Genomic DNA, 12024 nt, shown 5'->3' with positions numbered 1-12024 from the left:
CGTGCACAAACAAACACAAAATAAAATCCAGGCCTGGTCCTCTCTCGTCCTTCACAATCGTAACTCGTCTTTGATCCTTCCGGAGCTCCTCCATTGTACTCGAGACCGGTGAGTGGCACAGGTGTCGCTCATTTCCAATTACTCCACCAGCCTCGCTCCATTCCCATGGCTCTCAGCGCCACCCCACTCATCACAATAATATTTTGCAACTGATATGGAACTTAATAGGTAGCCAGTATAGAGAAGGTAAAATTGGGGTAATATGATTATATTTTCTTGACCTGGTAAGGACTCTCTCAGCTGCATTTTGGACTACTTGTAGATTGTTTATTGAAGATGCAGGACAACCACTTAGAATTGCATTACAATAGTTGAGTCTAGAGGTCAAGAATGCATGAACTAGCTTTTCTGCATCAGAAACAGGTAACATGTTTTGAAGCTTGGCAATGTTTCTAAGATGTTTCTAAGAACAATGCTGTTTTTGTAACATGGGAAATATGGTTTTCAAAAGACAAGTTGCTGTCTAATATAACACCCATATTTTTTACTGTAGAGGAAGTAACAGTACATCAGTCTAGTTGCAAACTGTATACAACAAGATTTCAGTTTTCTGATCCAATATTTAATATATTTTTTCTTATTCAAATTTAATAGGAGAAAGTTATTGGTCATATAATATTTTACATTTTTCACACACTCTGTTAGCTTAGATAATTTAGAAGTTTCATTTGGTCTTGTTGAGATACATAGTTGAGTAACATCAGAATAACAGTGGAAACTATTTTCCAATAATATTACCAAGGGGCACCATGTATATTGAAAATAGCAGAGGACCTAGGACAGATCCTTGTGGCACTCCATATTTTAATGGTAATAAATGAGATGACTCCCCATTTAAATAGACTAAAGTGGTAGCGATCAGACAGGTAGAATCTAAACCAACTAAGAGCCTGCCTGCCCTTGAATACCTGTAAAGTTTTGTAATCGATCTATGAGTATGTCATGATCTGTGGTGTCAATTGCAGCACTAAGATCAAGTAAAACTAGCAATGAGATGCAGCCTTGATCTGATGCAAGAAGCAAGTCATGACATAGCAAGTCATGGAATTTTAACAAGTGCAGTTTCTGTGCTATGGTGGGGCCTAAACCTGATTGAAATTCTTCATACAGAACATTTTTTGCAGGAAGGAGCACAATTAAGCAGACATAACTTAAAAACATTTTTTTTTACATAAATGGAAGATTTCAAATGGGCCTATAATTTGCCAGTTCACTAGGATCTAGTTGTGGTTTTTTAATAAGAGGCCTAATAACCGCCAGCTTGAATGGTTTTGGGACGTGACCTAAAGATAATGAGTTAATCACTTGGCAGCATAATTTCAACACCATCAACATCAATTCCACGTGACAGTATTAAATCTAGAGTATGGTTTCGACAATGAGTAGGACCTGACACTTGTTGTCTTACCATATGAATGGCAGCAATACCGGGATATTTAAGAAGATTAATGTAAGCAGCACTACACACCCAAAACAAAACGGTTTGTTTATATGTTATTTGTTTATCATAGCAAGGGCAACAAATTAATTCTGTGAATTTATGGCTGTTAGAAGAAATTCATTGGCATTCTAATCTTGGCTTGTCTTGAAAAACAAAGTTGTTACACTGCAAAACTGTGTGCCAAATCTTCTGATACTGCCAGAATTTTGTCTGAGGCCAAATTTGTATCGCAACAGCCATTAATTGGCTGTTGGTGAACAAGTCAAACCAGCAATCAAAGACTACAGATTTTAGCCTAGGATTAAATAAATATTTTAGGAATTTCTAAATTTGTCTCTGACAACCAAACAGTGAGAGTAAGGCAATATTGTAATGCATTACTTTTAAAAGTAAAGGTTTTTGCAGACCGAGTACGGAATTGTTGCATGTTAAAATATAAATACGACCTCATGTTGCATCAATCGCGTTTACACACAGCCTCCATAAATTTATGATGAATTATTATGGACTAAATATAAAATGCATATAAAAACTTATATTACATTTTTGGAATCAGAATGTGCAAGGACCTTAACCTTCCCCAACACTGTTTATAGACTTCATAGAGTATGTATTTTTAAAATATATATATATATGATGTGAAAAACTCTCTCTCTTATATGTATGTGTACAGTATGTGTGTGTGTGTGTGTGTGTGTGTGTGTGTGTGTGTGTGTGTGTTTGTGTGTATACACATTTTTATACACACACACACACACACACACACACACACTTACATTTATACAGCTGCATACAGATATTACATATAATAGCATAAATTAGATTATATGCCTAGATTTATGGGGAAACCTCTTCTTTTTATAATCTTGAACATCTTTATTAATCATTGACCTTTTATAAAGATAGCCCTGTTAAGCATTAATTATTTGTGGCAATTTGGCTCTTTTATACAAACTTAATTTTATGGGAATTTTATATGCCCTTTGAATCTACAAAGTATTTACCAAATTAGTGTGTATAGGGCAAAATCAGCTTTTATTGATTTAAACACAGACCTATGTCTCAGACAGACCACTCACAACGAGAATTCATCACATATAATTGTATGGTTCCTCCTTAATCAATAAAATGGTGTATGAGCTGCATTCACCAAAAGGGTGAAATATATCACGGGGTTCAGACTTTTCGTATATTGTGAGCATTATATCTTAGCATTAGGTTGTAATTTATTCAACAGGAATCAACTAACCCTGTCATAACTCTTTAAAGACCAAGTTTTTTGCACTTATAGTTATGCTATGGCAGTAATAAAACATAGGTTGTAATTTAAGGAATATAGATTTATTTTATCATTTGAAGGGATTAGCTACCACAACATGTTACGTGTGTGTGTGTGTGTGTGTGTGTGTGTGAGAGAGAGAGAGAGAGAGAGAGAGAGAGAGATTTATGTTCATGTGATTATGAGGGTTAGAGCTTCTGGTGGTCATCTCCATTAGGATGGAGAGTATGGCCCAGCTGTCAGCTAATGTTTTCTTCGTGGCAGGAGGCTGCAAAGCTTGACCCTGTTTTGCAGTCAACTTGACATTCATGAAAGAATTCTCATCATCATACAATACCATTTCTACCCCACACACATTTATCAGAAGCCTCGAAATCCATATTTCTGTCATCTTACAAAAGCATCCCTTAATCACTGGAATATTACAATACTCTCTCTGTCTTGAGATTTCTGAGCACCAAAAAACAAAATCTTGCTATTGTTTATTTTACCATATTTATCCCTATACTGAGATGAGATGGGGAAAAAAACAAAGAAACCCTTCTTGATAAGCCATAGCAAATTGAGCTTAACATGCTGACGAGCAGGCAGGTGGTAGCGTCGCTTCCCTGGCTGTCAATTCGAATTAAATTTTGCTCAGTCATGCCTTCAGATCACACTAAAACACACTCAACAAACAAGATCTGCAGTAGCAAGGGATGCTCTGCATGCTCATTCAAACATGACATTGACATCCACCATTCTGATCATGGAGCTTGACAGACAGATTTGACCTCTCTTCTGAACCATTCTGATCAGACAACTGTTGACCGGCTTAATAAAAACAAACCATGACTTGTTCTTTGTCAGTGCATTCATTCAAACCCCTCCCTTTTGGTACTGAGGTTTGCTGAGTTATATTGCCGCAAACCATACTGTCTGGACTGCAATATAAAATAAAAGCAGTCCACGTCACCACCAGTCCCTTCAAACAAATCACGCCTCGAATTGTGCACAACGGCCAATGAAATGGTGCTTGCTGTGAAAGTAATCTAGGAATCCATTCCACAGTCAGGAGTCATTTTCAAAATACCATTTCCATCAAATTTGTATGGCATGAACTGGGGAAGTCCATTATTTTGAGAGGTTAATGATATTTATGCAAATTGCAGTGTGATGGATTTGGACAAAAGGATGATAACAGGGCTGTGTCTAGAGGCCTGGTCGTTCCCATTTCAAGATCTGACAACACTGGGCTTACAAAACAACCTAAATTCTTGTTTTTGCAGGCATTTCTGATAATTTTTATGCTTTTCACCATTTTATTTCGATATGATTTTAAATATATATATATTATTTTTATTTTTTTTCTCTTCAGAAGTTTAGCAGAGACAGGCCGTTACAAACCAGCCTGTTTAACTAAGTTTAAATCTTAATTGTGCTACATTATGCATTCTCTATGTGCTCTGTATTTGGTTTATTTATAGGTGGGGAAAACTCATTCATATTCTGTTCATACAAATGCAGACTGTCTCCCCAGGTAGTTCCCAGAATTGCTGTGATTAACCTAACAGCATGATCAGACGGCTCTTTTCCTCTTCTCATCTCCTCATTCCTGACCATTAATGCGTTAATGACTCTTAACTCAGACACAAACTGGTAAGTTCACTCTGTGAGTCTCTATTGATTCTATATCTTGGATCTGGATGCATCACCAGGTTGCAATGAAATTAAATGTATGCATTTAGCAGACACATTTATCCAAAGCGACTTACAATGCATTTAGGCTAACAATTTTCTACTATCATGTGTTCCCCGGGATTCGGACCCCCAACCTTGCACTTGTTAACGCAATGCTCTAACAGTTGAGCTACAGTAACTTTGCTTTGTAGCATCCATTTTTTATCATTTAAATGTTTCCCCACTTTTATGCCAGTAACAATCATATTTTAGTTTTTCATGAACATTTTCCATACTCTGTCTGAAGCTGATACTTTTATTTTGTTTTGTTTTTTGGCTATTGCACCTCTATGAAAAGCACCCTTTTTGTTCTTCTAACATATTGGTTGTGGGTTTGCTGTCAGTATTTCCTTTCTGGATGTTACCTTAGATGGCAGCATGTGACTTTATGAGTCATTGCTGCATTGATTAAACCAATTTCTTCAAAACACTATTTCGAGACATGTGACTGTCTTTATGAGTGAATCATTGACTTGCTCAAAACATGGATTCTTACAGGAACAACTCCATTTGGAACTGTTTTGTCCGAGCAAAAATAAACAGTAACTGACGATATTGTATATGAATGCACACTTATTATGTGCCATAATACTGTTATGATCAAACTAAGATGCAAAACTCTTATTGTTTATTCCTCTGGTGTTTGGGAGTAATATTGTCTATCCTGCATACTCTGTATGAAGGCATGTTGTAATGCAATCTGATGTAACCATGTTGTCATTTTTGCAGCTACTTTCCATAATTTCTCTTTTTCAACTTGACAGGAAGTTTTGACTCCTGAAATTCACAGTATGTTCTCATACTATATATCGAACTCATTACAAAAGATCAAGACAATTTTGACTTGTTTTGACCATGATTGGACTAAATAACATTTGCTCTGATGTGAGAGTTGGTTAGCACCTGAACAGTGGGTGTTTTTAATCTGCCGTGCGAACAGCTGTTGGCCTGTCTCATCCCATAACCTCTGAAGGGGCAGAGAAAAAGGTGTTGACAGATGTTTATGTGTCATCTTTACACTTCTACAGATGCCCAAAGTCAACGGCTCAAATCTTCTCATCCTTGGTACCTGCTTCCTCCTGATTGCACCTGGCATTGATTTCATTTTTACATCCTCCCCTTATTATTAAAACAGTTAATTATGTCTTGATCAAAAACAAACAATTGCATCTGAAAAAAAAAAGAAAACTAAATGTCTTGCTCTAAGTAGCAGCCATATGGTGAGAAAGATCAGACTATAACATTATCTCAGAACCTACCGTCACAGATGGACAAATAATCCATAGTCCTAAGGATGAAGACTGCAAACAAAGAATTGTTTACCCCACATATTTCCATTTTAAAGCATCTGTGAATGTCACCTGTTATGAGCATGATGACTCAGCTTCATAAACACTTCATATGGGAATCTTATTGGATTCACAGATGCATGTGCATAAATCTCACCCCTTGTGATGTTTCAGGTGCACATGTTGTTCTTCATCCTCCTTTAATTAAAATCTTTTGAAGTGTTGCCATACAACAGTTCCTCGGGATCATTCCACAGTTCCTCCCTGACTCGTCAGATGCCCTTGCCCCTACCATTCTGTGAACCTCTATTTCACAGATGGTACGGCACACAACAAGAATGATCTTCTGGTGGGCCGTGTTCATTTGTGATTTAGGAAGAGCGGGAGCAAAGAAAACAAGCTCTGTGGCATCCATCAGCGTGGTGGCCTGAGAGTGGAAAGGTGGCGTAAATCTGAAGCCTCTCCATGGCAAGTGAAACAAGGCTATTACAATATACCTCTCTGATGAATGCTCACACTTCACCTTGAGAATTATTTTGAAATCCAGGAACAGATGCTGTATGAGGAAGATGCAAACGCACTGGCGTCTATGCTTATTCCTCAAGGGGATTTATATTATGTAACTCGTTCTATTGATTTTCCAATTGGAGCTTGTGGTGGCTTTCATTAATAAAACAAAAGCCACAACATTAAACATGTAATATTTTGGTACTCAAATCTTTTGAGAATTCAGGAAGCCCCTCTGCGCGCTTCATGAAATTAATGAATTCATTAACTAGAGCAACCTTACCAGAAGTGTCTGATAAAATATACCTCGGTCGCCAATTACTTCAAAATTTGACTTTGTAATGAATGTGTCAGGGATATCAACCTTAATCCCAGCCTGGAGTAATGTCTTGGAGATCTCACACACTTTGAATCCCACATGTGCCGGCTTTACTTTGCCATATTTTATTCATTATTTTGTCAGGTTGTGTGAGATGCCTTCTACTCTCTTGTTATTGTGTGTTTGGTTCTAAAAGTTACAAACCCACATCTGTATTGCGTTTCTTGGGTTATATCTGTGATACGGCTAACTTCAAAGAATATTCTACTTTAGAAAGAGCTTTTATTCTTTCACAAAAAGCGCCGGTGGTATCTTACCAGCTTGTCAATTCCAATTATAGTCGTCTCTCCACAGCTGAGGCTTTGGAGCAGAAATCTTTACGAGTCATCAGACGCCTGCGCTGACTTTTTGAGCAGACCCTTTTGCCAGACCGGGGGAATGAGAAAGGGATTGTAAAAAGACTGATAGATGGCCGTCGAGCCCCAGTACAGATGTGCGCCTCTGTCTTCCACACGCCGCCTGCTGTCTTAAAGCGTTCCGACGTAGGCGGTGGGAAATATGACACACCAAAGAACTGTGAAGGATCAATATTTAATCTTTAATGTGCTTCTCCCAAAAACCTGCGACTGAAGATTTTGTTTACAATATATTATCCAACTTAAAGAGGCCTTGTTCCACCCGGGGTATATTGACAACATTGGGTACACAAATCACGCTGAGTTTTTATAGTGGTTGGGAATAAGCGGGCAGAATGCAGAGAATAGCAGATACAGAGGGCCAGAGAGAAACGAGAGCATATACTAACAGGTTAAGAAGGCTACTGTTAATGACAAGAGAGTGATTAATAGCCAACGGAAAATGCATTAATGAGCTGCCACTTGAATCTTGTTATGCTTCCAGAACGAGTGTGATTTTGAAGGAAGCCTGTTAACTTTCTATGGAGATTCTAACCAATAGTTGGAGATATATGAATTTTTTTTTGTGAGATTTCAATATGGGCACACATGTGTTGTTTTCAATTAGTACAAGATGTGATTTAATTCTAATAGCCTATATACACACAGTCATGCACAGCTCGGTTTTTTTCACACACCAACTTGACTGACAGAAACTAAAACTGCTTGCTCTTTTTTTTTTTTTTGATAAATGAGACTGAATGTTTCTGAGATGTTTTGTTAGATAAGGTTAATCCGAGTAAAAACTATAAGAATAGAGTGGCTCTACAAAAGATGGATTTATGAAGATTATCCCCTGCATCTTTGCAAATGTGATCATATCTTATGTTTCACAGTGTTCCCTCCAAATAAGCATTGGGAGCTGGTAATTAGAAAACAGTCCAAGAAAACAAAGTAAATTTTAATCTCTTAAAAGCATCAAGTTTAATAAAACTGACACTTTTTAGCAGTCATGTCAGTGGTTAAAGTTTTAGGCTAAAGTGAGCTAGCAGTTCTCTTGTCTGTATAATGCAAATGTAGAAAAGTCACATGTGAGGAAACAATGCCTCTATTGGCCTACTCTATAATTGGCCTGTTAACCTGTTGGCATCCTGGTCACACTTTATATTAAGTGGCCTTAAAGGTGCTGTATTGAACTTTTGTAAAAAAATACTTTTTACATATTTATTAAACCTGTCATTATGTCCTGACAGTAGAATATGAGACAGATAATCTGTGAAAAAAATCAAGCTCCTCTGGCTCCTCCCAGTGGTCCTATTGCCATTTGCAGTTACGGACCGCTCCCGGTAAGAAACAACCAATCAGAGCTGCGGTCCGTAACTTTGTTTGTGTTCAAAATGTAGAAAAATGAACATAATAAGCGAGTACACCATGAATCCATTCTCCAAACCGTGTTTTTAGCTTGTCCTGAATCACTAGGGTGCACCTATAATAAGTGTTTATATTCGGACTATTTTAGATTGCTTCGGGGGCACCGCAGCGGAGTAACCCAGTACCTTTGTGATTCTTCATAGACATAAACAGAGAGAAGTAGTTCCGGCTACGATGTTCTTCCGCAAGACACAAGCAGTTCTGTTTATTAACCGCTAGAGCATCAAAAGTTCCCTACTGCAGCTTTAACTACTATGTACTTACATCAAAAAATATGTGTGAAGTACTTATTGTGTTCATATTGTATTGCAAAACACTGAACAACAATTTTAGGTTTCACAAATAACTTTTTATTCTATAGTAAGGTAAAAACCCTTAATCTCTTAAGAAGCATTGTGACGAGTGGGGCAGGGCCGAGGGCCGTGAGATGAGCGACACCTGTTCGACCCACCGGTCTCGAGTCCCACGTAGGAGATGGAAGGATATAAAACTGGAGCGACGACAGTGAAGGACGAGAGAGGACCAGGCCTGGGCTTTATTTTATGTTTTGGTTTTTATTTGTGCGCATCAGTCGTCCGTGAGTGGCTGATGCGCTGTTTTGTGTTTATTTTGAATTATTCAAATGTCATTTGATTGTCCGCCGGTTCCCGCCTCCTTCTTCCTGTAGTTATGGAGTTTTTATCATTACAAGCATATATCAGCTAAAGAACCCTATACAGCCAAAATATGACTGAAGAACAGAATTGTTGGATTTCTTGATTTTTAGTGAGTAAACTGAATCCTGGCTCATGTGCTACTCCAGTTGGAGGAGCATAATGGTGATTCATCGTAATGGGTCTCGCTTGTATTCAGAGCTCCATAAGTGCTTGACTCGGCCAAGGCCTTAATCTCTAGGCAGCAATTAGACACTTTAGCTCTGGAAAGCGCGTAGTGTGACCTCTTCTCTTGTTTAGATTTACTTGGTGGTCCACTGAGACAAATGAATCAAATTATGATTTGACTAAAGGCCTCAGAATTGGCCCCAGCTTTGATGCTTGCAACAAAATCACACAAAATCTTTAAAAGAATCCTTGCAACAAAATGGCACAGAAAAAAAGAAGCAGTAATCCAAAACACTGCTGATGCAATAATTCTTCACACCGACTTTTTTTCTCCTTCTAAATTTCTCTCAAATGGTTCTCAAACTCAATACTAGCACCATAAAAATTTCTGAAATGTAAGATGACTTAAAAGGATGGAATTTAATTCTAAATAAGTTTTACATCAACACAGTGTGCAGTAGATTATACATTCATCTACAGTATGATGAAGAATTGATTGAAAATGACCTCCACAATGTAAATATTGCATTTTTTTAGTGCAACAAATTGTTATTCGCTGGGATTATATGAAATCTATGTACACTGATTCAACCTGGTTTAACCTCTGTGTCATTTAAGGCAAATATTATTCATTAATTATATATTTGCTCTCTTCTCGTAAGTATTAGTGTTCTGAATATCCCTCCAGTATTTATTGAAAAAACTTCTTTTCTGCCATCAGATCACATTCTGCATTAATGATCTCAGTTTATTTCAGTTCAACAAACTCATCTGGGACCCCAGCATATGCTGCCACAGAGCCTCTAACAGACTTTTATGTTGTAAATATTGTTGTGGTATGTAATATATATTGTAATCTGTGGATTGTGCTTTATCCTTGTATCTTTCCATGTATCACATTATGTTTCCGTTGAAAGTGCATGTGAGTCCTAATCCTTCTGTTCAATAAAGTGACTGTTTCAAGCAACATGCTCTGCACTGGTCAAACACTTATGAGATTTGATTCCCGTGGGTTGACCACAGACTTAGTGTGCTGCCGTGATCTGTAATCTTCACCTCAACAGCAAGCCTTGTGCCTATTAAGCACTGTGCTTTTGATGCATATGTATTTCTGCTTTACTTTAATAAACATAAATTGTAATGGCCTGTAATTTACTTAAACAATAAAGGTTACCAAGTGATGAGGTCTATAAACTGTAAACCACATCATTTAATTATATTGTGTGCAAAAAAAAAAAAAAAAAAAAAAAAAAAAAACACGCATGTAAAGAAACCTCAAAAGAAGAAAAAAAACTTACCATTTGTGTCGGGTGTCTGTTTTAGATGCAAAGTATTTTACTTGACTTTTGTCCTAGTTGTGTCTCTTGAAACTGTGATGTGGAACTAAGCTCTCTCTTTTTTAGTCTTTAGTGAAAAGATCTGTGCGTGTTTAATACAAAGACAAGGCTAGCATCTTATCAAGAGTCAAGCACATTGCTTCCTGGCTTAGAACTGATCTGCATGAGGAACAGATGTTAATGTGTGTAAGAGATGTCAACACGATGAGCCAGTTCACAGACCAGCATTTACCCTCTAAAGCTTGGGTCTCCTCCCTAGAGGGAGTTTGTACAGATCAAGTCAACAGCATGCTCCATGATTCTGGACTCTGGGCAGGAAACACAATGTAGGGGCCAAAGTGAGTGTTTGGGCTCTGAAGTAGATGTATGCCATATGAGGCTAACTTGGGATCAACACACAACACTGTCAAATAATATCTTGATTTTGTAAAATTATCCTTATATGTTGTACAATCACAAGTTGTAAATGCTGAATGCATAATTATATTATAGATGTATATTACTTCCATATGGACATAATTTAGGTGCATTCCTCTCTGGCTGATAACATTTTCTACATTTTCTATGAAGCTGATTTGAAACAATATGTAAAAATGTGAAAAGTGTAATACAAATAAATTTTATTTGGATTTAACTGTTGGACTTCTTCTCCAAATACTGAACCACATTGTTCATAGCAGGATCTAAGCTTCTTTGTTCCATGGAAGAAAGAAATTCATATGGGTTGTGAGTAAATGATGATTGAATTTTAATTTTGTGGTGAAATAAACCTTGAACTAAATTGCATTTTACATAAGCACACCAAACTCATTTTCTCAACCATTTCATCTCCGTCTTCAGCTCAGTACAAGCCAGAAGTTTGCTTGACTTAAAAAAAAAGTTAAAAGTAGGTTACTGAGTTTTATATATATATATTTTTTTTATTAGTTTTTTTTAATTCATGCGCTCTCAGAAACAAATCAGAAACATTAGCTTCCACTCCTCCTCTCTACAACACCTCTTCTCTGATGATATGTTTATCAGCACAAGGGCAGGCAATAGCAAACAATGACGACAGAAATATTCAATCAAATCTTGAACCGATTCCTGATCTACATTTTTTTCACTTTTGAGAGTATGGTTCACTCAATTATATGACACAAAAGAAAAAAAAAATTATGACAACTTACATTTCAGGCCAACATTTTTTGAAAACCTATCTTAAGTTTCTCTTGGAATGCATTTTTGCACTTAAAACACTCTGGACACTCTGTTTTAAAAGCGGTGTGTTTTTTAGAGTGGCGAGTAACACACAAGAAAACAGCCAAACATGTATGTGGTCTGTCTAGCAAATTTTTACAAGCAATATAAACACTGTCTAGCAAAAGTTGTTTAGAATAAATCTAAAGTAGCTGGCTTCTCTTTGGCTGTTATGTATGTAAGACCA

This window comes from Carassius gibelio, chromosome B3 (genome assembly GCF_023724105.1).
Source record: "Carassius gibelio isolate Cgi1373 ecotype wild population from Czech Republic chromosome B3, carGib1.2-hapl.c, whole genome shotgun sequence".
Lineage (NCBI taxonomy): Eukaryota > Metazoa > Chordata > Actinopteri > Cypriniformes > Cyprinidae > Carassius > Carassius gibelio.
The sequence above is the reverse complement of the archived record's forward strand: the minus strand, read 5'-3'. Positions refer to the sequence as shown.